The 24,738-nt window shown below is 36.3% G+C and overlaps 8 non-coding genes across 8 annotated transcripts; all 8 read left to right on the forward strand.

Moving 5' to 3' along the window:
• Window positions 1-5,906: 5,906 nt before the first annotated feature.
• Window positions 5,907-6,007, forward strand: trnal-caa (transfer RNA leucine (anticodon CAA)). The gene is made up of 2 exons: window positions 5,907-5,944; window positions 5,973-6,007. It is a non-coding gene; the product is annotated as a tRNA-Leu (tRNA).
• Window positions 6,008-6,353: 346 nt separating this feature from the next.
• On the forward strand, window positions 6,354-6,465 carry trnal-caa (transfer RNA leucine (anticodon CAA)). Its single transcript has 2 exons — window positions 6,354-6,391; window positions 6,420-6,465. It is a non-coding gene; the product is annotated as a tRNA-Leu (tRNA).
• A 9,896-nt stretch (window positions 6,466-16,361) lies between these two features.
• Window positions 16,362-16,473, forward strand: trnal-caa (transfer RNA leucine (anticodon CAA)). The gene is made up of 2 exons: window positions 16,362-16,399; window positions 16,428-16,473. It is a non-coding gene; the product is annotated as a tRNA-Leu (tRNA).
• Window positions 16,474-16,820: 347 nt separating this feature from the next.
• Window positions 16,821-16,932, forward strand: trnal-caa (transfer RNA leucine (anticodon CAA)). The gene is made up of 2 exons: window positions 16,821-16,858; window positions 16,887-16,932. It is a non-coding gene; the product is annotated as a tRNA-Leu (tRNA).
• A 3,059-nt stretch (window positions 16,933-19,991) lies between these two features.
• On the forward strand, window positions 19,992-20,103 carry trnal-caa (transfer RNA leucine (anticodon CAA)). The gene is made up of 2 exons: window positions 19,992-20,029; window positions 20,058-20,103. It is a non-coding gene; the product is annotated as a tRNA-Leu (tRNA).
• Window positions 20,104-22,716: 2,613 nt separating this feature from the next.
• trnal-caa (transfer RNA leucine (anticodon CAA)) lies at window positions 22,717-22,828 on the forward strand. Its single transcript has 2 exons — window positions 22,717-22,754; window positions 22,783-22,828. It is a non-coding gene; the product is annotated as a tRNA-Leu (tRNA).
• Window positions 22,829-23,620: 792 nt separating this feature from the next.
• On the forward strand, window positions 23,621-23,732 carry trnal-caa (transfer RNA leucine (anticodon CAA)). The gene is made up of 2 exons: window positions 23,621-23,658; window positions 23,687-23,732. It is a non-coding gene; the product is annotated as a tRNA-Leu (tRNA).
• Window positions 23,733-24,079: 347 nt separating this feature from the next.
• Window positions 24,080-24,191, forward strand: trnal-caa (transfer RNA leucine (anticodon CAA)). Its single transcript has 2 exons — window positions 24,080-24,117; window positions 24,146-24,191. It is a non-coding gene; the product is annotated as a tRNA-Leu (tRNA).
• The last annotated feature ends 547 nt before the right edge of the window (window positions 24,192-24,738 follow it).

The following is a 24,738-nucleotide window of genomic DNA, read 5'->3' on the forward strand; positions in this document are numbered from 1 at the left end:
CTTCCTGGTTATAAGGGTATTCTGGTCTCTGACTGGAGGCGAGGGTTCAAATCCCTCTTCTGACACAGCTTTTGCCTAAAAAAGTAGCTTTTGGTCAACACCGAGACATTCTCCAAATGGTGAAAGGAAAACGCATGAACAGTGATTAAGTGTTTATAGATGTCATAATTTGAGAACAGAAAACACATGAAACGGGAATAATGGTTCGATACAGGTCATCATATGCCTAGTTTAGAATTCAATAAGTTACTCAATTCCTTTAAAGAAATGTTTTTTACTATGTCTTTCATTACCTTTTAACATTTTTTTGTTGTCTGTTCTTTGTATCTTAAGTTCTGCATGTTTCCATCAGACATATCAGACTTTATGTTACAGAGTCGTGAAAAAATATGAATTTTAAGGGTTCATAGTTGTCAGGATGGCCGAGTGGTCTAAGGCGCCAGACTCAAGGTGAGAAACCTTCCAGGTTATGAGGGTATTCTGGTCTCCGACTGGAGGCGAGGGTTCAAATCCCTCTTCTGACACAGCTTTTGCCTAAAAAAGTAGCTTTTGGTCAACACCGAGAAATTCTCCAAATGGTGAAAGGAAAACGCATGAACAGTGATTAAGTGTTTATAGATGTCATAATTTGAGAACAGAAAACACATGAAACGGGAATAATGGTTCGATACAGGTCATCATATGCCTAGTTTAGAATTCAATAAGTTACTCAATTCCTTAAAAAAAATGTTTTTTACTATATCTTTCATTAGCTTTTAAAAAAAAAATCTTTTCCGTTCTTTGTATCTTACGATCTGCATGTTTCCATCACACATATCAGACTTTATGTTACAGAGTCGTGAAAAAATATGAATTTTAAGGGTTCATAGTTGGCAGGATTGCCGAGTGGTCTAAGGCGCCAGACTCAAGGTGAGAAACCTTCCTGGTTATAAGGGTATTCTGGTCTCAGACTGGAGGCGAGGGTTCAAATTCTTCTTCTGACACAGCTTTTGCCTAAAAAAGTAGCTTTTGGTCAACACCGAGACATTCTCCAAATGGTGAAAGGAAAACGCATGAACAGTGATTAAGTGTTTATAGATGTCATAATTTGAGAACAGAAAACATATGAAACGGGAATAATGGTTCGATACAGGTCATCATATGCCTAGTTTAGAATTCAATAAGTTACTCAATTCCTTTAAAAAAATGTTTTTTACTATATTTTTCATTACCTTTTAACATTTTTTTCTTTTCCGTTCTTTGTATCTTAAGATCTGCATGTTTCCATCAGACATATCAGACTTTATGTTACAGAGTCGTGAAAAAATATGAATTTTAAGGGTTCATAGTTGGCAGGATTGCCGAGTGCTCTAAGGCGCCAGACTCAAGGTGAGAAACATTCCTGGTTATAAGGGTATTCTGGTCTCAGACTGGAGGCGAGGGTTCAAATTCTTCTTCTGACACAGCTTTTGCCTAAAAAAGTACAGAGAAATTTTGCCTAAAAAAGTACAGAGAAATTCTCCAAATGGTGAAAGGAAAACGCATGAACAGCGATTAAGAGTTTATAGATGTCATAATTTGAGAACAGAAAACACATGAAACGGGAATAATGGTTCGATACAGGTCATCATATGCCTAGTTTAGAATTCAATAAGTTACTCAATTCCTTTAAAAAAATGTTTTTTACTGTATCTTTCATTACCTTTTAACATTTTTTTGTTGTCTGTTCTTTGTATCTTAAGTTCTGCATGTTTCCATCAGACATATCAGACTTTACGTTACAGAATCCTGAAAAAATATGAATTTTATGGGTCATATTTGGCAGGATGGCCGAGTGGTCTAAGGCGCCAGACTCAAGGTGAGAAACCTTCCTGGTTATAAGGGTATTCTGGTCTCCGACTGGAGGCGAGGGTTCAAATCCCTCTTCTGACACAGCTTTTGCCTAAAAAAGTAGCTTTTGGGCAACACCGAGACATTCTCCAAATGGTGAAAGGAAAACGCATGAACAGTGATTAAGTGTTTATAGATGTCATAATTTGAGAACAGAAAACACATGAAACGGGAATAATGGTTCGATACAGGTCATCATATGCCTAGTTTAGAATTCAATAAGTTACTCAATTCCTTAAAAAAAATGTTTTTTACTATATCTTTCATTACCTTTTTAAAAAAAAATCTTTTCCGTTCTTTGTATCTTACGATCTGCATGTTTCCATCACACATATCAGACTTTATGTTACAGAGTCGTGAAAAAATATGAATTTTAAGGGTTCATAGTTGTCAGGATGGCCGAGTGGTCTAAGGCGCCAGACTCAAGGTGAGAAACCTTCCTGGTTATAAGGGTATTCTGGTCTCAGACTGGAGAAGAGGGTTCAAATTCTTCTTCTGACACAGCTTTTGCCTAAAAAAGTACAGAGAAATTCTCCAAATGGTGAAAGGAAAACGCATGAACAGCGATTAAGAGTTTATAGATGTCATAATTTGAGAACAGAAAACACATGAAACGGGAATAATGGTTCGATACAGGTCATCATATGCCTAGTTTAGAATTCAATAAGTTACTCAATTCCTTTAAAGAAATGTTTTTTACTATGTCTTTCATTACCTTTTAACATTTTTTTGTTGTCTGTTCTTTGTATCTTAAGTTCTGCATGTTTCCATCAGACATATCAGACTTTATGTTACAGAATCGTGAAAAAATATGAATTTTAAGTTTTCATAGTTGTCAGGATGGCCGAGTGGTCTAAGGCGCCAGACTCAAGGTGAGAAACCTTCCTGGTTATAAGGGTATTCTGGACTCCGACTGGAGGCGATGGTTCAAATCCCTCTTCTGACACAGCTTTTGCCTAAAAAAGTAGCTTTTGGTCAACACCGAGACATTTTCCAAATGGTGAAAGGAAAACGCATGAACAGTGATTAAGAGTTTATAGATGTCATAATTTGAGAACAGAAAACATATGAAACGGGAATAATGGTTCGATACAGGTCATCATATGCCTAGTTTAGAATTCAATAAGTTACTCAATTCCTTTAAAAAAATGTTTTTTACTATATTTTTCATTACCTTTTAAAAAAAAAATATTTTCCGTTCTTTGTATCTTACGTTCTGCATGTTTCCATCACACATATCAGACTTTATGTTACAGAGTCGTGAAAAAATATGAATTTTAAGGGTTCATAGTTGGCAGGATTGCCGAGTGGTCTAAGGCGCCAGACTCAAGGTGAGAAACATTCCTGGTTATAAGGGTATTCTGGTCTCAGACTGGAGGCGAGGGTTCAAATTCTTCTTCTGACACAGCTTTTGCCTAAAAAAGTACAGAGAAATTTTTCCTAAAAAAGTACAGAGAAATTCTCCAAATGGTGAAAGGAAAACGCATGAACAGCGATTAAGAGTTTATAGATGTCATAATTTGAGAACAGAAACACATGAAACGGGAATAATGGTTCGATACAGGTCATCATATGCCTAGTTTAGAATTCAATAAGTTACTCAATTCCTTTAAAAAAATGTTTTTTACTGTATCTTTCATTACCTTTTAACATTTTTTTGTTGTCTGTTCTTTGTATCTTAAGTTCTGCATGTTTCCATCAGACATATCAGACTTTACGTTACAGAATCCTGAAAAAATATGAATATTATGGGTCATAGTTGTCAGGATGGCCGAGTGGTCTAAGGCGCCAGACTCAAGGTGAGAAACCTTCCTGGTTATAAGGGTATTCTGGTCTCCGACTGGAGGCGAGGGTTCAAATCCCTCTTCTGACACAGCTTTTGCCTAAAAAAGTAGCTTTTGGGCAACACCGAGACATTCTCCAAATGGTGAAAGGAAAACGCATGAACAGTGATTAAGTGTTTATAGATGTCATAATTTGAGAACAGAAAACACATGAAACGGGAATAATGGTTCGATACAGGTCATCATATGCCTAGTTTAGAATTCAATAAGTTACTCAATTCCTTAAAAAAAATGTTTTTTACTATATCTTTCATTACCTTTTAACATTTTTTTCTTTTCCGTTCTTTGTATCTTACGTTCTGCATGTTTCCATCACACATATCAGACTTTATGTTACAGAGTCGTGAAAAAATATGAATTTTAAGGGTTCATAGTTGGCAGGATTGCCGAGTGGTCTAAGGCGCCAGACTCAAGGTGAGAAACCTTCCTGGTTATAAGGGTATTCTGGTCTCAGACTGGAGGCGAGGGTTCAAATTCTTCTTCTGACACAGCTTTTGCCTAAAAAAGTACAGAGAAATTCTCCAAATGGTGAAAGGAAAACGCATGAACAGCGATTAAGAGTTTATAGATGTCATAATTTGAGAACAGAAAACACATGAAACGGGAATAATGGTTCGATACAGGTCATCATATGCCTAGTTTAGAATTCAATAAGTTACTCAATTCCTTTAAAGAAATGTTTTTTACTATGTCTTTCATTACCTTTTAAAAATTTTTTGTTGTCTGTTCTTTGTATCTTAAGTTCTGCATGTTTCCATCAGACATATCAGACTTTATGTTACAGAATCGTGAAAAAATATGAATTTTAAGTTTTCATAGTTGTCAGGATGGCCGAGTGGTCTAAGGCGCCAGACTCAAGGTGAGAAACCTTCCTGGTTATAAGGGTATTCTGGACTCCGACTGGAGGCGATGGTTCAAATCCCTCTTCTGACACAGCTTTTGCCTAAAAAAGTAGCTTTTGGTCAACACCGAGACATTTTCCAAATGGTGAAAGGAAAACGCATGAACAGTGATTAAGTGTTTATAGATGTCATAATTTGAGAACAGAAAACATATGAAACGGGAATAATGGTTCGATACAGGTCATCATATGCCTAGTTTAGAATTCAATAAGTTACTCAATTCCTTTAAAAAAATGTTTTTTACTATATTTTTCATTACCTTTTAAAAAAAAAATCTTTTCTGTTCTTTGTATCTTACGTTCTGCATGTTTCCATCACACATATCAGACTTTATGTTACAGAGTCGTGAAAAAATATGAATTTTAATGGTTCATAGTTGGCAGGATTGCCGAGTGGTCTAAGGCGCCAGACTCAAGGTGAGAAACAATCCTGGTTATAAGGGTATTCTGGTCTCAGACTGGAGGCGAGGGTTCAAATTCTTCTTCTGACACAGCTTTTGCCTAAAAAAGTACAGAGAAATTTTTCCTAAAAAAGTACAGAGAAATTCTCCAAATGGTGAAAGGAAAACGCATGAACAGCGATTAAGAGTTTATAGATGTCATAATTTGAGAACAGAAACACATGAAACGGGAATAATGGTTCGATACAGGTCATCATATGCCTAGTTTAGAATTCAATAAGTTACTCAATTCCTTTAAAAAAATGTTTTTTACTGTATCTTTCATTACCTTTTAACATTTTTTTGTTGTCTGTTCTTTGTATCTTAAGTTCTGCATGTTTCCATCAGACATATCAGACTTTACGTTACAGAATCCTGAAAAAATATGAATTTTATGGGTCATAGTTGTCAGGATGGCCGAGTGGTCTAAGGCGCCAGACTCAAGGTGAGAAACCTTCCTGGTTATAAGGGTATTCTGGTCTCCGACTGGAGGCGAGGGTTCAAATCCCTCTTCTGACACAGCTTTTGCCTAAAAAAGTACAGAGAAATTCTCCAAATGGTGAAAGGAAAACGCATGAACAGCGATTAAGAGTTTATAGATGTCATAATTTGAGAACAGAAAACACATGAAACGGGAATAATGGTTCGATACAGGTCATCATATGCCTAGTTTAGAATTCAATAAGTTACTCAATTCCTTTAAAGAAATGTTTTTTACTATGTCTTTCATTACCTTTTAATTTTTTTTTGTTGTCTGTTCTTTGTATCTTAAGTTCTGCATGTTTCCATAAGACATATCAGACTTTATGTTACAGAATCGTGAAAAAATATGAATTTTAAGTTTTCATAGTTGTCAGGATGGCCGAGTGGTCTAAGGCGCCAGACTCAAGGTGAGAAACCTTCCTGGTTATAAGGGTATTCTGGAGGCGAGGGTTCAAATCCCTCTTCTGACACAGCTTTTGCCTAAAAAAGTAGCTTTTGGTCAACACCGAGACATTTTCCAAATGGTGAAAGGAAAACGCATGAACAGCGATTAAGAGTTTATAGATGTCATAATTTGAGAACAGAAAACACATGAAACGGGAATAATGGTTCGATACAGGTCATCATATGCCTAGTTTAGAATTCAATAAGTTACTCAATTCCTTTAAAGAAATGTTTTTTACTATGTCTTTCATTACCTTTTAATTTTTTTTTTTGTCTGTTCTTTGTATCTTAAGTTTTGCATGTTTCCATAAGACATATCAGACTTTATGTTACAGAATCGTGAAAAAATATGAATTTTAAGTTTTCATAGTTGTCAGGATGGCCGAGTGGTCTAAGGCGCCAGACTCAAGGTGAGAAACCTTCCTGGTTATAAGGGTATTCTGGACTCCGACTGGAGGCGAGGGTTCAAATCCCTCTTCTGACACAGCTTTTGCCTAAAAAAGTAGCTTTTGGTCAACACCGAGACATTTTCCAAATGGTGAAAGGAAAACGCATGAACAGTGATTAAGTGTTTATAGATGTCATAATTTGAGAACAGAAAACATATGAAACGGGAATAATGGTTCGATACAGGTCATCATATGCCTAGTTTAGAATTCAATAAGTTACTCAATTCCTTTAAAAAAATGTTTTTTACTATATTTTTCATTACCTTTTAAAAAAAAAATATTTTCCGTTCTTTGTATCTTACGTTCTGCATGTTTCCATCACACATATCAGACTTTATGTTACAGAGTCGTGAAAAAATATGAATTTTAAGGGTTCATAGTTGGCAGGATTGCCGAGTGGTCTAAGGCGCCAGACTCAAGGTGAGAAACATTCCTGGTTATAAGGGTATTCTGGTCTCAGACTGGAGGCGAGGGTTCAAATTCTTCTTCTGACACAGCTTTTGCCTAAAAAAGTACAGAGAAATTTTTCCTAAAAAAGTACAGAGAAATTCTCCAAATGGTGAAAGGAAAACGCATGAACAGCGATTAAGAGTTTATAGATGTCATAATTTGAGAACAGAAACACATGAAACGGGAATAATGGTTCGATACAGGTCATCATATGCCTAGTTTAGAATTCAATAAGTTACTCAATTCCTTTAAAAAAATGTTTTTTACTGTATCTTTCATTACCTTTTAAATTTTTTTTGTTGTCTGTTCTTTGTATCTTAAGTTCTGCATGTTTCCATCAGACATATCAGACTTTACGTTACAGAATCCTGAAAAAATATGAATTTTATGGGTCATAGTTGTCAGGATGGCCGAGTGGTCTTAGGCGCCAGACTCAAGGTGAGAAACCTTCCTGGTTATAAGGGTATTCTGGTCTCCGACTGGAGGCGAGGGTTCAAATTCTTCTTCTGACACAGCTTTTGCCTAAAAAAGTACAGAGAAATTCTCCAAATGGTGAAAGGAAAACGCATGAACAGCGATTAAGAGTTTATAGATGTCATAATTTGAGAACAGAAAACACATGAAACGGGAATAATGGTTCGATACAGGTCATCATATGCCTAGTTTAGAATTCAATAAGTTACTCAACTCCTTTAAAGAAATGTTTTTTACTATGTCTTTCATTACCTTTTTTTTTTTTTTTTTGTCTGTTCTTTGTATCTTAAGTTCTGCATGTTTCCATCAGACATATCAGACTTTCTGTTACAGAATCGTGAAAAAATATGAATTTTAAGTTTTCATAGTTGTCAGGATGGCCGAGTGGTCTAAGGCGCCAGACTCAAGGTGAGAAACCTTCCTGGTTATAAGGGTATTCTGGTCTCCGACTGGAGGCGAGGGTTCAAATTCTTCTTCTGACACAGCTTTTGCCTAAAAAAGTAGCTTTTGGTCAACACCGAGACATTCTCCAAATGGTGAAAGGAAAACGCATGAACAGTGATTAAGTGTTTATAGATGTCATAATTTGAGAACAGAAAACACATGAAACGGGAATAATGGTTCGATACAGGTCATCATATGCCTAGTTTAGAATTCAATAAGTTACTCAATTCCTTTAAAGAAATGTTTTTTACTATGTCTTTCATTACCTTTTAACATTTTTTTGTTGTCTGTTCTTTGTATCTTAAGTTCTGCATGTTTCCATCAGACATATCAGACTTTATGTTACAGAGTCGTGAAAAAATATGAATTTTAAGGGTTCATAGTTGTCAGGATGGCCGAGTGGTCTAAGGCGCCAGACTCAAGGTGAGAAACCTTCCTGGTTATAAGGGTATTCTGGTCTCCGACTGGAGGCGAGGGTTCAAATCCCTCTTCTGACACAGCTTTTGCCTAAAAAAGTAGCTTTTGGTCAACACCGAGACATTCTCCAAATGGTGAAAGGAAAACGCATGAACAGTGATTAAGTGTTTATAGATGTCATAATTTGAGAACAGAAAACACATGAAACGGGAATAATGGTTCGATACAGGTCATCATATGCCTAGTTTAGAATTCAATAAGTTACTCAATTCCTTTAAAGAAATGTTTTTTACTATGTCTTTCATTACCTTTTAACATTTTTTTGTTGTCTGTTCTTTGTATCTTAAGTTCTGCATGTTTCCATCAGACATATCAGACTTTATGTTACAGAGTCGTGAAAAAATATGAATTTTAAGGGTTCATAGTTGTCAGGATGGCCGAGTGGTCTAAGGCACCAGACTCAAGGTGAGAAACCTTCCTGGTTATAAGGGTATTCTGGTCTCCGACTGGAGGCGAGGGTTCAAATTCTTCTTCTGACACAGCTTTTGCCTAAAAAAGTACAGAGAAATTCTCCAAATGGTGAAAGGAAAACGCATGAACAGCGATTAAGAGTTTATAGATGTCATAATTTGAGAACAGAAAACACATGAAACGGGAATAATGGTTCGATACAGGTCATCATATGCCTAGTTTAGAATTCAATAAGTTACTCAATTCCTTTAAAGAAATGTTTTTTACTATGTCTTTCATTACCTTTTAATTTTTTTTTGTTGTCTGTTCTTTGTATCTTAAGTTCTGCATGTTTCCATCAGACATATCAGACTTTCTGTTACAGAATCCTGAAAAAATATGAATTTTAAGTTTTCATAGTTGTCAGGATGGCCGAGTGGTCTAAGGCGCCAGACTCAAGGTGAGAAACCTTCCTGGTTATAAGGGTATTCTGGTCTCCGACTGGAGGCGAGGGTTCAAATCCCTCTTCTGACACAGCTTTTGCCTAAAAAAGTAGCTTTTGGTCAACACCGAGACATTCTCCAAATGGTGAAAGGAAAACGCATGAACAGTGATTAAGTGTTTATAGATGTCATAATTTGAGAACAGAAAACACATGAAACGGGAATAATGGTTCGATACAGGTCATCATATGCCTAGTTTAGAATTCAATAAGTTACTCAATTCCTTTAAAGAAATGTTTTTTACTATGTCTTTCATTACCTTTTAACATTTTTTTGTTTTCTGTTCTTTGTATCTTAAGTTCTGCATGTTTCCATCAGACATATCAGACTTTATGTTACAGAGTCGTGAAAAAATATGAATTTTAAGGGTTCATAGCTGTCAGGATGGCCGAGTGGTCTAAGGCACCAGACTCAAGGTGAGAAACCTTCCTGGTTATAAGGGTATTCTGGTCTCCGACTGGAGGCGAGGGTTCAAATTCTTCTTCTGACACAGCTTTTGCCTAAAAAAGTACAGAGAAATTCTCCAAATGGTGAAAGGAAAACGCATGAACAGCGATTAAGAGTTTATAGATGTCATAATTTGAGAACAGAAAACACATGAAACGGGAATAATGGTTCGATACAGGTCATCATATGCCTAGTTTAGAATTCAATAAGTTACACAATTCCTTTAAAGAAATGTTTTTTACTATGTCTTTCATTACCTTTTAATTTTTTTTTGTTGTCTGTTCTTTGTATCTTAAGTTCTGCATGTTTCCATCAGACATATCAGACTTTCTGTTACAGAATCCTGAAAAAATATGAATTTTAAGTTTTCATAGTTGTCAGGATGGCCGAGTGGTCTAAGGCGCCAGACTCAAGGTGAGAAACCTTCCTGGTTATAAGGGTATTCTGGTCTCCGACTGGAGGCGAGGGTTCAAATCCCTCTTCTGACACAGCTTTTGCCTAAAAAAGTAGCTTTTGGTCAACACCGAGACATTCTCCAAATGGTGAAAGGAAAACGCATGAACAGTGATTAAGTGTTTATAGATGTCATAATTTGAGAACAGAAAACACATGAAACGGGAATAATGGTTCGATACAGGTCATCATATGCCTAGTTTAGAATTCAATAAGTTACTCAATTCCTTTAAAGAAATGTTTTTTACTATGTCTTTCATTACCTTTTAACATTTTTTTGTTGTCTGTTCTTTGTATCTTAAGTTCTGCATGTTTCCATCAGACATATCAGACTTTATGTTACAGAATCCTGAAAAAATATGAATTTTATGGGTTCATAGTTGTCAGGATGGCCGAGTGGTCTAAGGCGCCAGACTCAAGGTGAGAAACCTTCCTGGTTATAAGGGTATTCTGGTCTCCGACTGGAGGCGAGGGTTCAAATCCCTCTTCTGACACAGCTTTTGCCTAAAAAAGTAGCTTTTGGTCAATACCGAGAAGTTCTCCAAATGGTGAAAGGAAAACGCATGAACAGTGATTAAGAGTTTATAGATGTCATAATTTGAGAACAGAAAACACATGAAACGGGAATAATGGTTCGATACAGGTCATCATATGCCTAGTTTAGAATTCAATAAGTTACTCAATTCCTTAAAAAAAATGTTTTTTACTATATCTTTCATTACCTTTTAACATTTTTTTCTTTTCCGTTCTTTGTATCTTACGTTCTGCATGTTTCCATCACACATATCAGACTTTATGTTACAGAGTCGTGAAAAAATATGAATTTTAAGGGTTCATAGTTGGCAGGATTGCCGAGTGGTCTAAGGCGCCAGACTCAAGGTGAGAAACCTTCCTGGTTATAAGGGTATTCTGGTCTCCGACTGGAGGCGAGGGTTCAAATCCCTCTTCTGACACAGCTTTTGCCTAAAAAAGTAGCTTTTGGGCAACACCGAGACATTCTCCAAATGGTGAAAGGAAAACGCATGAACAGTGATTAAGTGTTTATAGATGTCATAATTTGAGAACAGAAAACACATGAAACGGGAATAATGGTTCGATACAGGTCATCATATGCCTAGTTTAGAATTCAATAAGTTACTCAATTCCTTAAAAAAAATGTTTTTTACTATATCTTTCATTACCTTTTAACATTTTTTTCTTTTCCGTTCTTTGTATCTTACGTTCTGCATGTTTCCATCACACATATCAGACTTTATGTTACAGAGTCGTGAAAAAATATGAATTTTAAGGGTTCATAGTTGGCAGGATTGCCGAGTGGTCTAAGGCGCCAGACTCAAGGTGAGAAACCTTCCTGGTTATAAGGGTATTCTGGTCTCAGACTGGAGGCGAGGGTTCAAATTCTTCTTCTGACACAGCTTTTGCCTAAAAAAGTACAGAGAAATTCTCCAAATGGTGAAAGGAAAACGCATGAACAGCGATTAAGAGTTTATAGATGTCATAATTTGAGAACAGAAAACACATGAAACGGGAATAATGGTTCGATACAGGTCATCATATGCCTAGTTTAGAATTCAATAAGTTACTCAATTCCTTTAAAGAAATGTTTTTTACTATGTCTTTCATTACCTTTTAATTTTTTTTTGTTGTCTGTTCTTTGTATCTTAAGTTCTGCATGTTTCCATCAGACATATCAGACTTTCTGTTACAGAATCGTGAAAAAATATGAATTTTAAGTCTTCATAGTTGTCAGGATGGCCGAGTGGTCTAAGGCGCCAGACTCAAGGTGAGAAACCTTCCTGGTTATAATGGTATTCTGGTCTCCGACTGGAGGCGAGGGTTCAAATCCCTCTTCTGACACAGCTTTTGCCTAAAAAAGTAGCTTTTGGTCAACACCGAGACATTCTCCAAATGGTGAAAGGAAAACGCATGAACAGTGATTAAGTGTTTATAGATGTCATAATTTGAGAACAGAAAACACATGAAACGGGAATAATGGTTCGATACAGGTCATCATATGCCTAGTTTAGAATTCAATAAGTTACTCAATTCCTTTAAAGAAATGTTTTTTACTATGTCTTTCATTACCTTTTAACATTTTTTTGTTGTCTGTTCTTTGTATCTTAAGTTCTGCATGTTTCCATCAGACATATCAGACTTTATGTTACAGAGTCGTGAAAAAATATGAATTTTAAGGGTTCATAGTTGGCAGGATTGCCGAGTGGTCTAAGGCGCCAGACTCAAGGTGAGAAACCTTCCTGGTTATAAGGGTATTCTGGTCTCCGACTGGAGGCGAGGGTTCAAATTCTTCTTCTGACACAGCTTTTGCCTAAAAAAGTACAGAGAAATTCTCCAAATGGTGAAAGGAAAACGCATGAACAGCGATTAAGAGTTTATAGATGTCATAATTTGAGAACAGAAAACACATGAAACGGGAATAATGGTTCGATACAGGTCATCATATGCCTAGTTTAGAATTCAATAAGTTACTCAATTCCTTTAAAGAAATGTTTTTTACTATGTCTTTCATTACCTTTTAACATTTTTTTGTTGTCTGTTCTTTGTATCTTAAGTTCTGCATGTTTCCATCAGACATATCAGACTTTATGTTACAGAATCCTGAAAAAATATGAATTTTATGGGTTCATAGTTGTCAGGATGGCCGAGTGGTCTAAGGCGCCAGACTCAAGGTGAGAAACCTTCCTGGTTATAAGGGTATTCTGGTCTCCGACTGGAGGCGAGGGTTCAAATCCCTCTTCTGACCCAGCTTTTGCCTAAAAAAGTAGCTTTTGGTCAATACCGAGAAGTTCTCCAAATGGTGAAAGGAAAACGCATGAACAGTGATTAAGTGTTTATAGATGTCATAATTTGAGAACAGAAAACACATGAAACGGGAATAATGGTTCGATACAGGTCATCATATGCCTAGTTTAGAATTCAATAAGTTACTCAATTCCTTTAAAGAAATGTTTTTTACTATGTCTTTCATTACCTTTTAATTTTTTTTTGTTGTCTGTTCTTTGTATCTTAAGTTCTGCATGTTTCCATCAGACATATCAGACTTTATGTTACAGAATCCTGAAAAAATATGAATTTTATGGGTTCATAGTTGTCAGGATGGCCGAGTGGTCTAAGGCGCCAGACTCAAGGTGAGAAACCTTCCTGGTTATAAGGGTATTCTGGTCTCCGACTGGAGGCGAGGGTTCAAATCCCTCTTCTGACACAGCTTTTGCCTAAAAAAGTAGCTTTTGGTCAACACTGAGAAGTTCTCCAAATGGTGAAAGGAAAACGCATGAACAGTGATTAAGAGTTTATAGATGTCATCATTTGAGAACAGAAAACACATGAAACGGGAATAATGGTTCGATACAGGTCATCATATGCCTAGTTTAGAATTCAATAAGTTACTCAATTCCTTTAAAGAAATGTTTTTTACTATGTCTTTCATTACCTTTTAACATTTTTTTGTTGTCTGTTCTTTGTATCTTAAGTTCTGCATGTTTCCATCAGACATATCAGACTTTATGTTACAGAATCCTGAAAAAATATGAATTTTATGGGTTCATAGTTGTCAGGATGGCCGAGTGGTCTAAGGCGCCAGACTCAAGGTGAGAAACCTTCCTGGTTATAAGGGTATTCTGGTCTCCGACTGGAGGCGAGGGTTCAAATCCCTCTTCTGACACAGCTTTTGCCTAAAAAAGTAGCTTTTGGTCAATACCGAGAAGTTCTCCAAATGGTGAAAGGAAAACGCATGAACAGTGATTAAGTGTTTATAGATGTCATAATTTGAGAACAGAAAACACATGAAACGGGAATAATGGTTCGATACAGGTCATCATATGCCTAGTTTAGAATTCAATAAGTTACTCAATTCCTTTAAAGAAATGTTTTTTACTATGTCTTTCATTACCTTTTAATTTTTTTTTGTTGTCTGTTCTTTGTATCTTAAGTTCTGCATGTTTCCATCAGACATATCAGACTTTATGTTACAGAATCCTGAAAAAATATGAATTTTATGGGTTCATAGTTGTCAGGATGGCCGAGTGGTCTAAGGCGCCAGACTCAAGGTGAGAAACCTTCCTGGTTATAAGGGTATTCTGGTCTCCGACTGGAGGCGAGGGTTCAAATCCCTCTTCTGACACAGCTTTTGCCTAAAAAAGTAGCTTTTGGTCAACACCGAGAAGTTCTCCAAATGGTGAAAGGAAAACGCATGAACAGTGATTAAGAGTTTATAGATGTCATCATTTGAGAACAGAAAACACATGAAACGGGAATAATGGTTCGATACAGGTCATCATATGCCTAGTTTAGAATTCAATAAGTTACTCAATTCCTTTAAAAAAATGTTTTTTACTATATCTTTCATTACCTTTAAAAAAAAAAAAAAAATCCGTTCTTTGTATCTTAAGTTCTGCATGTTTGAATGAGACATATCATACTTTATGTTACAGAGTCGTGAAAAAATATGAATTTTAAGGGTTCATAGTTGTCAGGATGGCCGAGTGGTCTAAGGCGCCAGACTCAAGGTGAGAAACCTTCCTGGTTATAAGGGTATTCTGGTCTCCGACTGGAGGCGAGGGTTCAAATCCCTCTTCTGACACAGCTTTTGCCTAAAAAAGTAGCTTTTGGGCAACACCGAGACATTCTCCAAATGGTGAAAGGAAAACGCATGAACAGTGATTAAGTGTTTATAGATGTCATAATTTGAGAACAGAAAACACATGAAACGGGAATAATGGTTCGATACAGGTCATCATATGCCTAGTTTAGAATTCAATAAGTTACTCAATTCCTTAAAAAAAATGTTTTTTACTATATCTTTCATTACCTTTTAACATTTTTTTCTTTTCCGTTCTTTGTATCTTACGTTCTGCATGTTTCCATCACACATATCAGACTTTATGTTACAGAGTCGTGAAAAAATATGAATTTTAAGGGTTCATAGTTGGCAGGATTGCCGAGTGGTCTAAGGCGCCAGACTCAAGGTGAGAAACCTTCCTGGTTATAAGGGTATTCTGGTCTCAGACTGGAGGCGAGGGTTCAAATTCTTCTTCTGACACAGCTTTTGCCTAAAAAAGTACAGAGAAATTCTCCAAATGGTGAAAGGAAAACGCATGAACAGCGATTAAGAGTTTATAGATGTCATAATTTGAGAACAGAAAACACATGAAACGGGAATAATGGTTCGATACAGGTCATCATATGCCTAGTTTAGAATTCAATAAGTTACTCAATTCCTTTAAAGAAATGTTTTTTACTATGTCTTTCATTACCTTTTAATTTTTTTTTGTTGTCTGTTCTTTGTATCTTAAGTTCTGCATGTTTCCATCAGACATATCAGACTTTCTGTTACAGAATCGTGAAAAAATATGAATTTTAAGTCTTCATAGTTGTCAGGATGGCCGAGTGGTCTAAGGCGCCAGACTCAAGGTGAGAAACCTTCCTGGTTATAATGGTATTCTGGTCTCCGACTGGAGGCGAGGGTTCAAATCCCTCTTCTGACACAGCATTTGCCTAAAAAAGTAGCTTTTGGTCAACACCGAGACATTCTCCAAATGGTGAAAGGAAAACGCATGAACAGTGATTAAGTGTTTATAGATGTCATAATTTGAGAACAGAAAACACATGAAACGGGAATAATGGTTCGATACAGGTCATCATATGCCTAGTTTAGAATTCAATAAGTTACTCAATTCCTTTAAAGAAATGTTTTTTACTATGTCTTTCATTACCTTTTAACATTTTTTTGTTGTCTGTTCTTTGTATCTTAAGTTCTGCATGTTTCCATCAGACATATCAGACTTTATGTTACAGAGTCGTGAAAAAATATGAATTTTAAGGGTTCATAGTTGGCAGGATTGCCGAGTGGTCTAAAGCGCCAGACTCAAGGTGAGAAACCTTCCTGGTTATAAGGGTATTCTGGTCTCCGACTGGAGGCGAGGGTTCAAATTCTTCTTCTGACACAGCTTTTGCCTAAAAAAGTACAGAGAAATTCTCCAAATGGTGAAAGGAAAACGCATGAACAGCGATTAAGAGTTTATAGATGTCATAATTTGAGAACAGAAAACACATGAAACGGGAATAATGGTTCGATACAGGTCATCATATGCCTAGTTTAGAATTCAATAAGTTACTCAATTCCTTTAAAGAAATGTTTTTTACTATGTCTTTCATTACCTTTTAACATTTTTTTGTTGTCTGTTCTTTGTATCTTAAGTTCTGCATGTTTCCATCAGACATATCAGACTTTATGTTACAGAATCCTGAAAAAATATGAATTTTATGGGTTCATAGCTGTCAGGATGGCCGAGTGGTCTAAGGCGCCAGACTCAAGGTCAGAAACCTTCCTGGTTATAAGGGTATTCTGGTCTCCGACTGGAGGCGAGGGTTCAAATCCCTCTTCTGACACAGCTTTTGCCTAAAAAAGTAGCTTTTGGTCAACACCGAGAAGTTCTCCAAATGGTGAAAGGAAAACGCATGAACAGTGATTAAGAGTTTATAGATGTCATAATTTGAGAACAGAAAACACATGAAACGGGAATAATGGTTCGATACAGGTCATCATATGCCTAGTTTAGAATTCAATAAGTTACTCAATTCCTTTAAAAAAATGTTTTTTACTATATCTTTCATTACCTTTAAAAAAAAATAAAAAATCCGTTCTTTGTATCTTAAGTTCTGCATGTTTGCATGAGACATATCATACTTTATGTTACAGAGTCGTGAAAAAATATGAATTTTAAGGGTTCATAGTTGTCAGGATGGCCGAGTGGTCTAAGGCGCCAGACTCAAGGTGAGAAACCTTCCAGGTTATAAGGGTATTCTGGTCTCCGACTGGAGGCGAGGGTTCAAATCCCTCTTCTGACACAGCTTTTGCCTAAAAAAGTAGCTTTTGGTCAACACCGAGAAATTCTCCAAATGGTGAAAGGAAAACGCATGAACAGTGATTAAGAGTTTATAGATGTCATAATTTGAGAACAGAAAACACATGAAACGGGAATAATGGTTCGATACAGGTCATCATATGCCTAGTTTAGAATTCAATAAGTTACTCAATTCCTTTAAAAAAATGTTTTTTACTATGTCTTTCATTACCTTTTAACATTTTTTTGTTGTCTGTTCTTTGTATCTTAAGTTCTGCATGTTTCCATCAGACATATCAGACTTTATGTTACAGAGTCGTGAAAAAATATGAATTTTAAGGGTTCATAGTTGGCAGGATTGCCGAGTGGTCTAAGGCGCCAGACTCAAGGTGAGAAACCTTCCTGGTTATAAGGGTATTCTGGTCTCCGACTGGAGGCGAGGGTTCAAATTCTTCTTCTGACACAGCTTTTGCCTAAAAAAGTACAGAGAAATTCTCCAAATGGTGAAAGGAAAACGCATGAACAGCGATTAAGAGTTTATAGATGTCATAATTTGAGAACAGAAAACACATGAAACGGGAATAATGGTTCGATACAGGTCATCATATGCCTAGTTTAGAATTCAATAAGTTACTCAATTCCTTTAAAAAAATGTTTTTTACTATATCTTTCATTACCTTTAAAAAAAAAAAAAAAATCCGTTCTTTGTATCTTAAGTTCTGCATGTTTGCATGAGACATATCATACTTTATGTTACAGAGTTGTGAAAAAATATGAATTTTAAGGGTTCATAGTTGTCAGGATGGCCGAGTGGTCTAAGGCGCCAGACTCAAGGTGAGAAACCTTTCTGGTTATAAGGGTATTCTGGTCTCCGACTGGATGCGAGGGTTCAAATCCCTCTTCTGACACAGCTTTTGCCTAAAAAAGTAGCTTTTGGTCAACAACGAGAAATTCTCCAAATGGTGAAAGGAAAACGCATGAACAGTGATTAAGAGTTTATAGATGTCATAATTTGAGAACAGAAAACACATGAAACGGGAATAATGGTTCGATACAGGTCATCATATGCCTAGTTTAGAATTCAATAAGTTACTCAATTCCTTTAAAAAAATATTTTTTACTGTATCTTTCATTACCTTTTAACATTTTTTTGTTGTCTGTTCTTTGTATCTTAAGTTCTGCATGTTTCCATCAGACATATCAGACTTTATGTTACAGAATCGTGAAAAAATATGAATTTTAAGTTTTCATAGTTGTCAGGATGGTCGAGTGGTCTAAGGTGCCAGACTCAAGGTGAGAAACCTTCCTGGTTATAAGGGTATTCTGGTCTCCGACTGGCGGCGAGGGTTCAAATCCCTCTTCTGACACAGCTTTTGCCTAAAAAAGTAGCTTTTGGGCAACACCGAGACATTCTCCAAATGGTGAAAGGAAAACGCATGAACAGTGATTAAGTGTTTATAGATGTCATAATTTGAGAACAGAAAACACATGAAACGGGAATAATGGTTCGATACAGGTCATCATATGCCTAGTTTAGAATTCAATAAGTTACTCAATTCCTTAAAAAAAATGTTTTTTACTATATCTTTCATTACCTTTTAACATTTTTTTCTTTTCCGTTCTTTGTATCTTACGTTCTGCATGTTTCCATCACACATATCAGACTTTATGTTACAGAGTCGTGAAAAAATATGAATTTTAAGGGTTCATAGTTGGCAGGATTGCCGAGTGGTCTAAGGCGCCAGACTCAAGGTGAGAAACCTTCCTGGTTATAAGGGTATTCTGGTCTCAGACTGGAGGCGAGGGTTCAAATTCTTCTTCTGACACAGCTTTTGCCTAAAAAAGTACAGAGAAATTCTCCAAATGGTGAAAGGAAAACGCATGAACAGCGATTAAGAGTTTATAGATGTCATAATTTGAGAACAGGAAACACATGAAACGGGAATAATGGTTCGATACAGGTCATCATATGCCTAGTTTAGAATTCAATAAGTTACTCAATTCCTTTAAAGAAATGTTTTTTACTATGTCTTTCATTACCTTTTAATTTTTTGTTGTTGTCTGTTCTTTGTATCTTAAGTTCTGCATGTTTCCATCAGACATATCAGACTTTCTGTTACAGAATCGTGAAAAAATATGAATTTTAAGTTTTCATAGTTGTCAGGATGGCTGAGTGGTCTAAGGCGCCAGACTCAAGGTGAGAAACCTTCCTGGTTATAAGGGTATTCTGGTCTCCGACTGGAGGCGAGGGTTCAAATCCCTCTTCTGACACAGCTTTTGCCTAAAAAAGTAGCTTTTGGGCAACACCGAGACATTCTCCAAATGGTGAAAGGAAAACGCATGAACAGTGATTAAGTGTTTATAGATGTCATAATTTGAGAACAGAAAACACATGAAACGGGAATAATGGTTCGATACAGGTCATCATATGCCTAGTTTAGAATTCAATAAGTTACTCAATTCCTTAAAAAAAATGTTTTTTACTATATCTTTCATTACCTTTTAACATTTTTTTCTTTTCCGTTCTTTGTATCTTACGTTCTGCATGTTTCCATCACACATATCAGACTTTATGTTACAGAGTCGTGAAAAAATATGAATTTTAAGGGTTCATAGTTGGCAGGATTGCCGAGTGGTCTAAGGCGCCAGACTCAAGGTGAGAAACCTTCCTGGTTATAAGGGTATTCTGGTCTCAGACTGGAGGCGAGGGTTCAAATTCTTCTTCTGACACAGCTTTTGCCTAAAAAAGTACAGAGAAATTCTCCAAATGGTGAAAGGAAAACGCATGAACAGCGATTAAGAGTTTATAGATGTCATAATTTGAGAACAGAAAACACATGAAACGGGAATAATGGTTCGATACAGGTCATCATATGCCTAGTTTAGAATTCAATAAGTTACTCAATTCCTTTAAAGAAATGTTTTTTACTATGTCTTTCATTACCTTCTAAATTTTTTTTGTTGTTTGTTCTTTGTATCTTAAGTTCTGCATGTTTCCATCAGACATATCAGACTTTCTGTTACAGAATCGTGAAAAAATATGAATTTTAAGTTTTCATAGTTGTCAGGATGGCCGAGTGGTCTAAGGCGCCAGACTCAAGGTGAGAAACCTTCCTGGTTATAAGGGTATTCTGGTCTCCGACTGGAGGCGAGGGTTCAAATCCCTCTTCTGACACAGCTTTTGCCTAAAAAAGTAGCTTTTGGTCAACAACGAGAAATTCTCCAAATGGTGAAAGGAAAACGCATGAACAGTGATTAAGAGTTTATAGATGTCATAATTTGAGAACAGAAAACACATGAAACGGGAATAATGGTTCGATACAGGTCATCATATGCCTAGTTTAGAATTCAATAAGTTACTCAATTCCTTTAAAAAAATATTTTTTACTGTATCTTTCATTACCTTTTAACATTTTTTTGTTGTCTGTTCTTTGTATCTTAAGTTCTGCATGTTTCCATCAGACATATCAGACTTTATGTTACAGAATCGTGAAAAAATATGAATTTTAAGTTTTCATAGTTGTCAGGATGGTCGAGTGGTCTAAGGTGCCAGACTCAAGGTGAGAAACCTTCCTGGTTATAAGGGTATTCTGGTCTCCGACTGGAGGCGAGGGTTCAAATCCCTCTTCTGACACAGCTTTTGCCTAAAAAAGTAGCTTTTGGGCAACACCGAGACATTCTCCAAATGGTGAAAGGAAAACGCATGAACAGTGATTAAGTGTTTATAGATGTCATAATTTGAGAACAGAAAACACATGAAACGGGAATAATGGTTCGATACAGGTCATCATATGCCTAGTTTAGAATTCAATAAGTTACTCAATTCCTTAAAAAAAATGTTTTTTACTATATCTTTCATTACCTTTTAACATTTTTTTCTTTTCCGTTCTTTGTATCTTACGTTCTGCATGTTTCCATCACACATATCAGACTTTATGTTACAGAGTCGTGAAAAAATATGAATTTTAAGGGTTCATAGTTGGCAGGATTGCCGAGTGGTCTAAGGCGCCAGACTCAAGGTGAGAAACCTTCCTGGTTATAAGGGTATTCTGGTCTCAGACTGGAGGCGAGGGTTCAAATTCTTCTTCTGACACAGCTTTTGCCTAAAAAAGTACAGAGAAATTCTCCAAATGGTGAAAGGAAAACGCATGAACAGCGATTAAGAGTTTATAGATGTCATAATTTGAGAACAGGAAACACATGAAACGGGAATAATGGTTCGATACAGGTCATCATATGCCTAGTTTAGAATTCAATAAGTTACTCAATTCCTTTAAAGAAATGTTTTTTACTATGTCTTTCATTACCTTTTAATTTTTTGTTGTTGTCTGTTCTTTGTATCTTAAGTTCTGCATGTTTCCATCAGACATATCAGACTTTCTGTTACAGAATCGTGAAAAAATATGAATTTTAAGTTTTCATAGTTGTCAGGATGGCTGAGTGGTCTAAGGCGCCAGACTCAAGGTGAGAAACCTTCCTGGTTATAAGGGTATTCTGGTCTCCGACTGGAGGCGAGGGTTCAAATCCCTCTTCTGACACAGCTTTTGCCTAAAAAAGTAGCTTTTGGGCAACACCGAGACATTCTCCAAATGGTGAAAGGAAAACGCATGAACAGTGATTAAGTGTTTATAGATGTCATAATTTGAGAACAGAAAACACATGAAACGGGAATAATGGTTCGATACAGGTCATCATATGCCTAGTTTAGAATTCAATAAGTTACTCAATTCCTTAAAAAAAATGTTTTTTACTATATCTTTCATTACCTTTTAACATTTTTTTCTTTTCCGTTCTTTGTATCTTACGTTCTGCATGTTTCCATCACACATATCAGACTTTATGTTACAGAGTCGTGAAAAAATATGAATTTTAAGGGTTCATAGTTGGCAGGATTGCCGAGTGGTCTAAGGCGCCAGACTCAAGGTGAGAAACCTTCCTGGTTATAAGGGTATTCTGGTCTCAGACTGGAGGCGAGGGTTCAAATTCTTCTTCTGACACAGCTTTTGCCTAAAAAAGTACAGAGAAATTCTCCAAATGGTGAAAGGAAAACGCATGAACAGCGATTAAGAGTTTATAGATGTCATAATTTGAGAACAGAAAACACATGAAACGGGAATAATGGTTCGATACAGGTCATCATATGCCTAGTTTAGAATTCAATAAGTTACTCAATTCCTTTAAAGAAATGTTTTTTACTATGTCTTTCATTACCTTCTAAAATTTTTTTGTTGTTTGTTCTTTGTATCTTAAGTTCTGCATGTTTCCATCAGACATATCAGACTTTCTGTTACAGAATCGTGAAAAAATATGAATTTTAAGTTTTCATAGTTGTCAGGATGGCCGAGTGGTCTAAGGCGCCAGACTCAAGGTGAGAAACCTTCCTGGTTATAAGGGTATTCTGGTCTCTGACTGGAGGCGAGGGTTCAAATCCCTCTTCTGACACAGCTTTTGCCTAAAAAAGTAGCTTTTGGTCAACACCGAGACATTCTCCAAATGGTGAAAGGAAAACGCATGAACAGTGATTAAGTGTTTATAGATGTCATAATTTGAGAACAGAAAACACATGAAACGGGAATAATGGTTCGATACAGGTCATCATATCCCTAGTTTAGAATTCAATAAGTTACTCAATTCCTTTAAAAAAATGTTTTTTACTGTATCTTTCATTACCTTTTAACATTTTTTTGTTGTCTGTTCTTTGTATCTTAAGTTCTGCATGTTTCCATCAGACATATCAGACTTTACGTTACAGAATCCTGAAAAAATATGAATTTTATGGGTCATAGTTGTCAGGATGGCCGAGTGGTCTAAGGCGCCAGACTCAAGGAGAGAAACCTTCCTGGTTATAAGGGTATTCTGGTCTCCGACTGGAGGCGAGGGTTCAAATCCCTCTTCTGACACAGCTTTTGCCTAAAAAAGTAGCTTTTGGGCAACACCGAGACATTCTCCAAATGGTGAAAGGAAAACGCATGAACAGTCATTAAGTGTTTATAGATGTCATAATTTGAGAACAGAAAACACATGAAACGGGAATAATGGTTCGATACAGGTCATCATATGCCTAGTTTAGAATTCAATAAGTTACTCAATTCCTTAAAAAAAATGTTTTTTACTATATCTTTCATTACCTTTTAACATTTTTTTCTTTTCCGTTCTTTGTATCTTACGTTCTGCATGTTTCCATCACACATATCAGACTTTATGTTACAGAGTCGTGAAAAAATATGAATTTTAAGGGTTCATAGTTGGCAGGATTGCCGAGTGGTCTAAGGCGCCAGACTCAAGGTGAGAAACCTTCCTGGTTATAAGGGTATTCTGGTCTCAGACTGGAGGCGAGGGTTCAAATTCTTCTTCTGACACAGCTTTTGCCTAAAAAAGTACAGAGAAATTCTCCAAATGGTGAAAGGAAAACGCATGAACAGCGATTAAGAGTTTATAGATGTCATAATTTGAGAACAGAAAACACATGAAACGGGAATAATGGTTCAATACAGGTCATCATATGCCTAGTTTAGAATTCAATAAGTTACTCAATTCCTTTAAAGAAATGTTTTTTACTATGTCTTTCATTACCTTTTAACATTTTTTTGTTGTCTGTTCTTTGTATCTTAAGTTCTGCATGTTTCCATCAGACATATCAGACTTTATGTTACAGAATCCTGAAAAAATATGAATTTTATGGGTTCATAGCTGTCAGGATGGCCGAGTGGTCTAAGGCGCCAGACTCAAGGTGAGAAACCTTCCTGGTTATAAGGCTATTCTGGTCTCCGACTGGAGGCGAGGGTTCAAATCCCTCTTCTGACACAGCTTTTGCCTAAAAAAGTAGCTTTTGGTCAACACCGAGAAGTTCTCCAAATGGTGAAAGGAAAACGCATGAACAGTGATTAAGAGTTTATAGATGTCATAATTTGAGAACAGAAAACACATGAAACGGGAATAATGGTTCGATACAGGTCATCATATGCCTAGTTTAGAATTCAATAAGTTACTCAATTCCTTTAAAAAAATGTTTTTTACTATATCTTTCATTACCTTTAAAAAAAAAAAAAAAATCCGTTCTTTGTATCTTAAGTTCTGCATGTTTGCATGAGACATATCATACTTTATGTTACAGAGTCGTGAAAAAATATGAATTTTAATGGTTCATAGTTGTCAGGATGGCCGAGTGGTCTAAGGCGCCAGACTCAAGGTGAGAAACCTTCCTGGTTATAAGGGTATTCTGGTCTCCGACTGGAGGCGAGGGTTCAAATCCCTCTTCTGACACAGCTTTTGCCTAAAAAAGTAGCTTTTGGTCAACACCGAGAAATTCTCCAAATGGTGAAAGGAAAACGCATGAACAGTGATTAAGAGTTTATAGATGTCATAATTTGAGAACAGAAAACACATGAAACGGGAATAATGGTTCGATACAGGTCATCATATGCCTAGTTTAGAATTCAATAAGTTACTCAATTCCTTAAAAAAAATATTTTTTACTATATCTTTCATTACCTTTTAACATTTTTTTCTTTTCCGTTCTTTGTATCTTACGTTCTGCATGTTTCCATCACACATATCAGACTTTATGTTACAGAGTCGTGAAAAAATATGAATTTTAAGGGTTCATAGTTGGCAGGATTGCCGAGTGGTCTAAGGCGCCAGACTCAAGGTGAGAAACCTTCCTGGTTATAAGGGTATTCTGGTCTCAGACTGGAGGCGAGGGTTCAAATTCTTCTTCTGACACAGCTTTTGCCTAAAAAAGTACAGAGAAATTCTCCAAATGGTGAAAGGAAAACGCATGAACAGCGATTAAGAGTTTATAGATGTCATA

This window comes from Salvelinus alpinus, chromosome 19, assembly GCF_045679555.1.
Source record: "Salvelinus alpinus chromosome 19, SLU_Salpinus.1, whole genome shotgun sequence".
In the NCBI taxonomy this organism is placed as follows: Eukaryota; Metazoa; Chordata; class Actinopteri; order Salmoniformes; family Salmonidae; genus Salvelinus; species Salvelinus alpinus.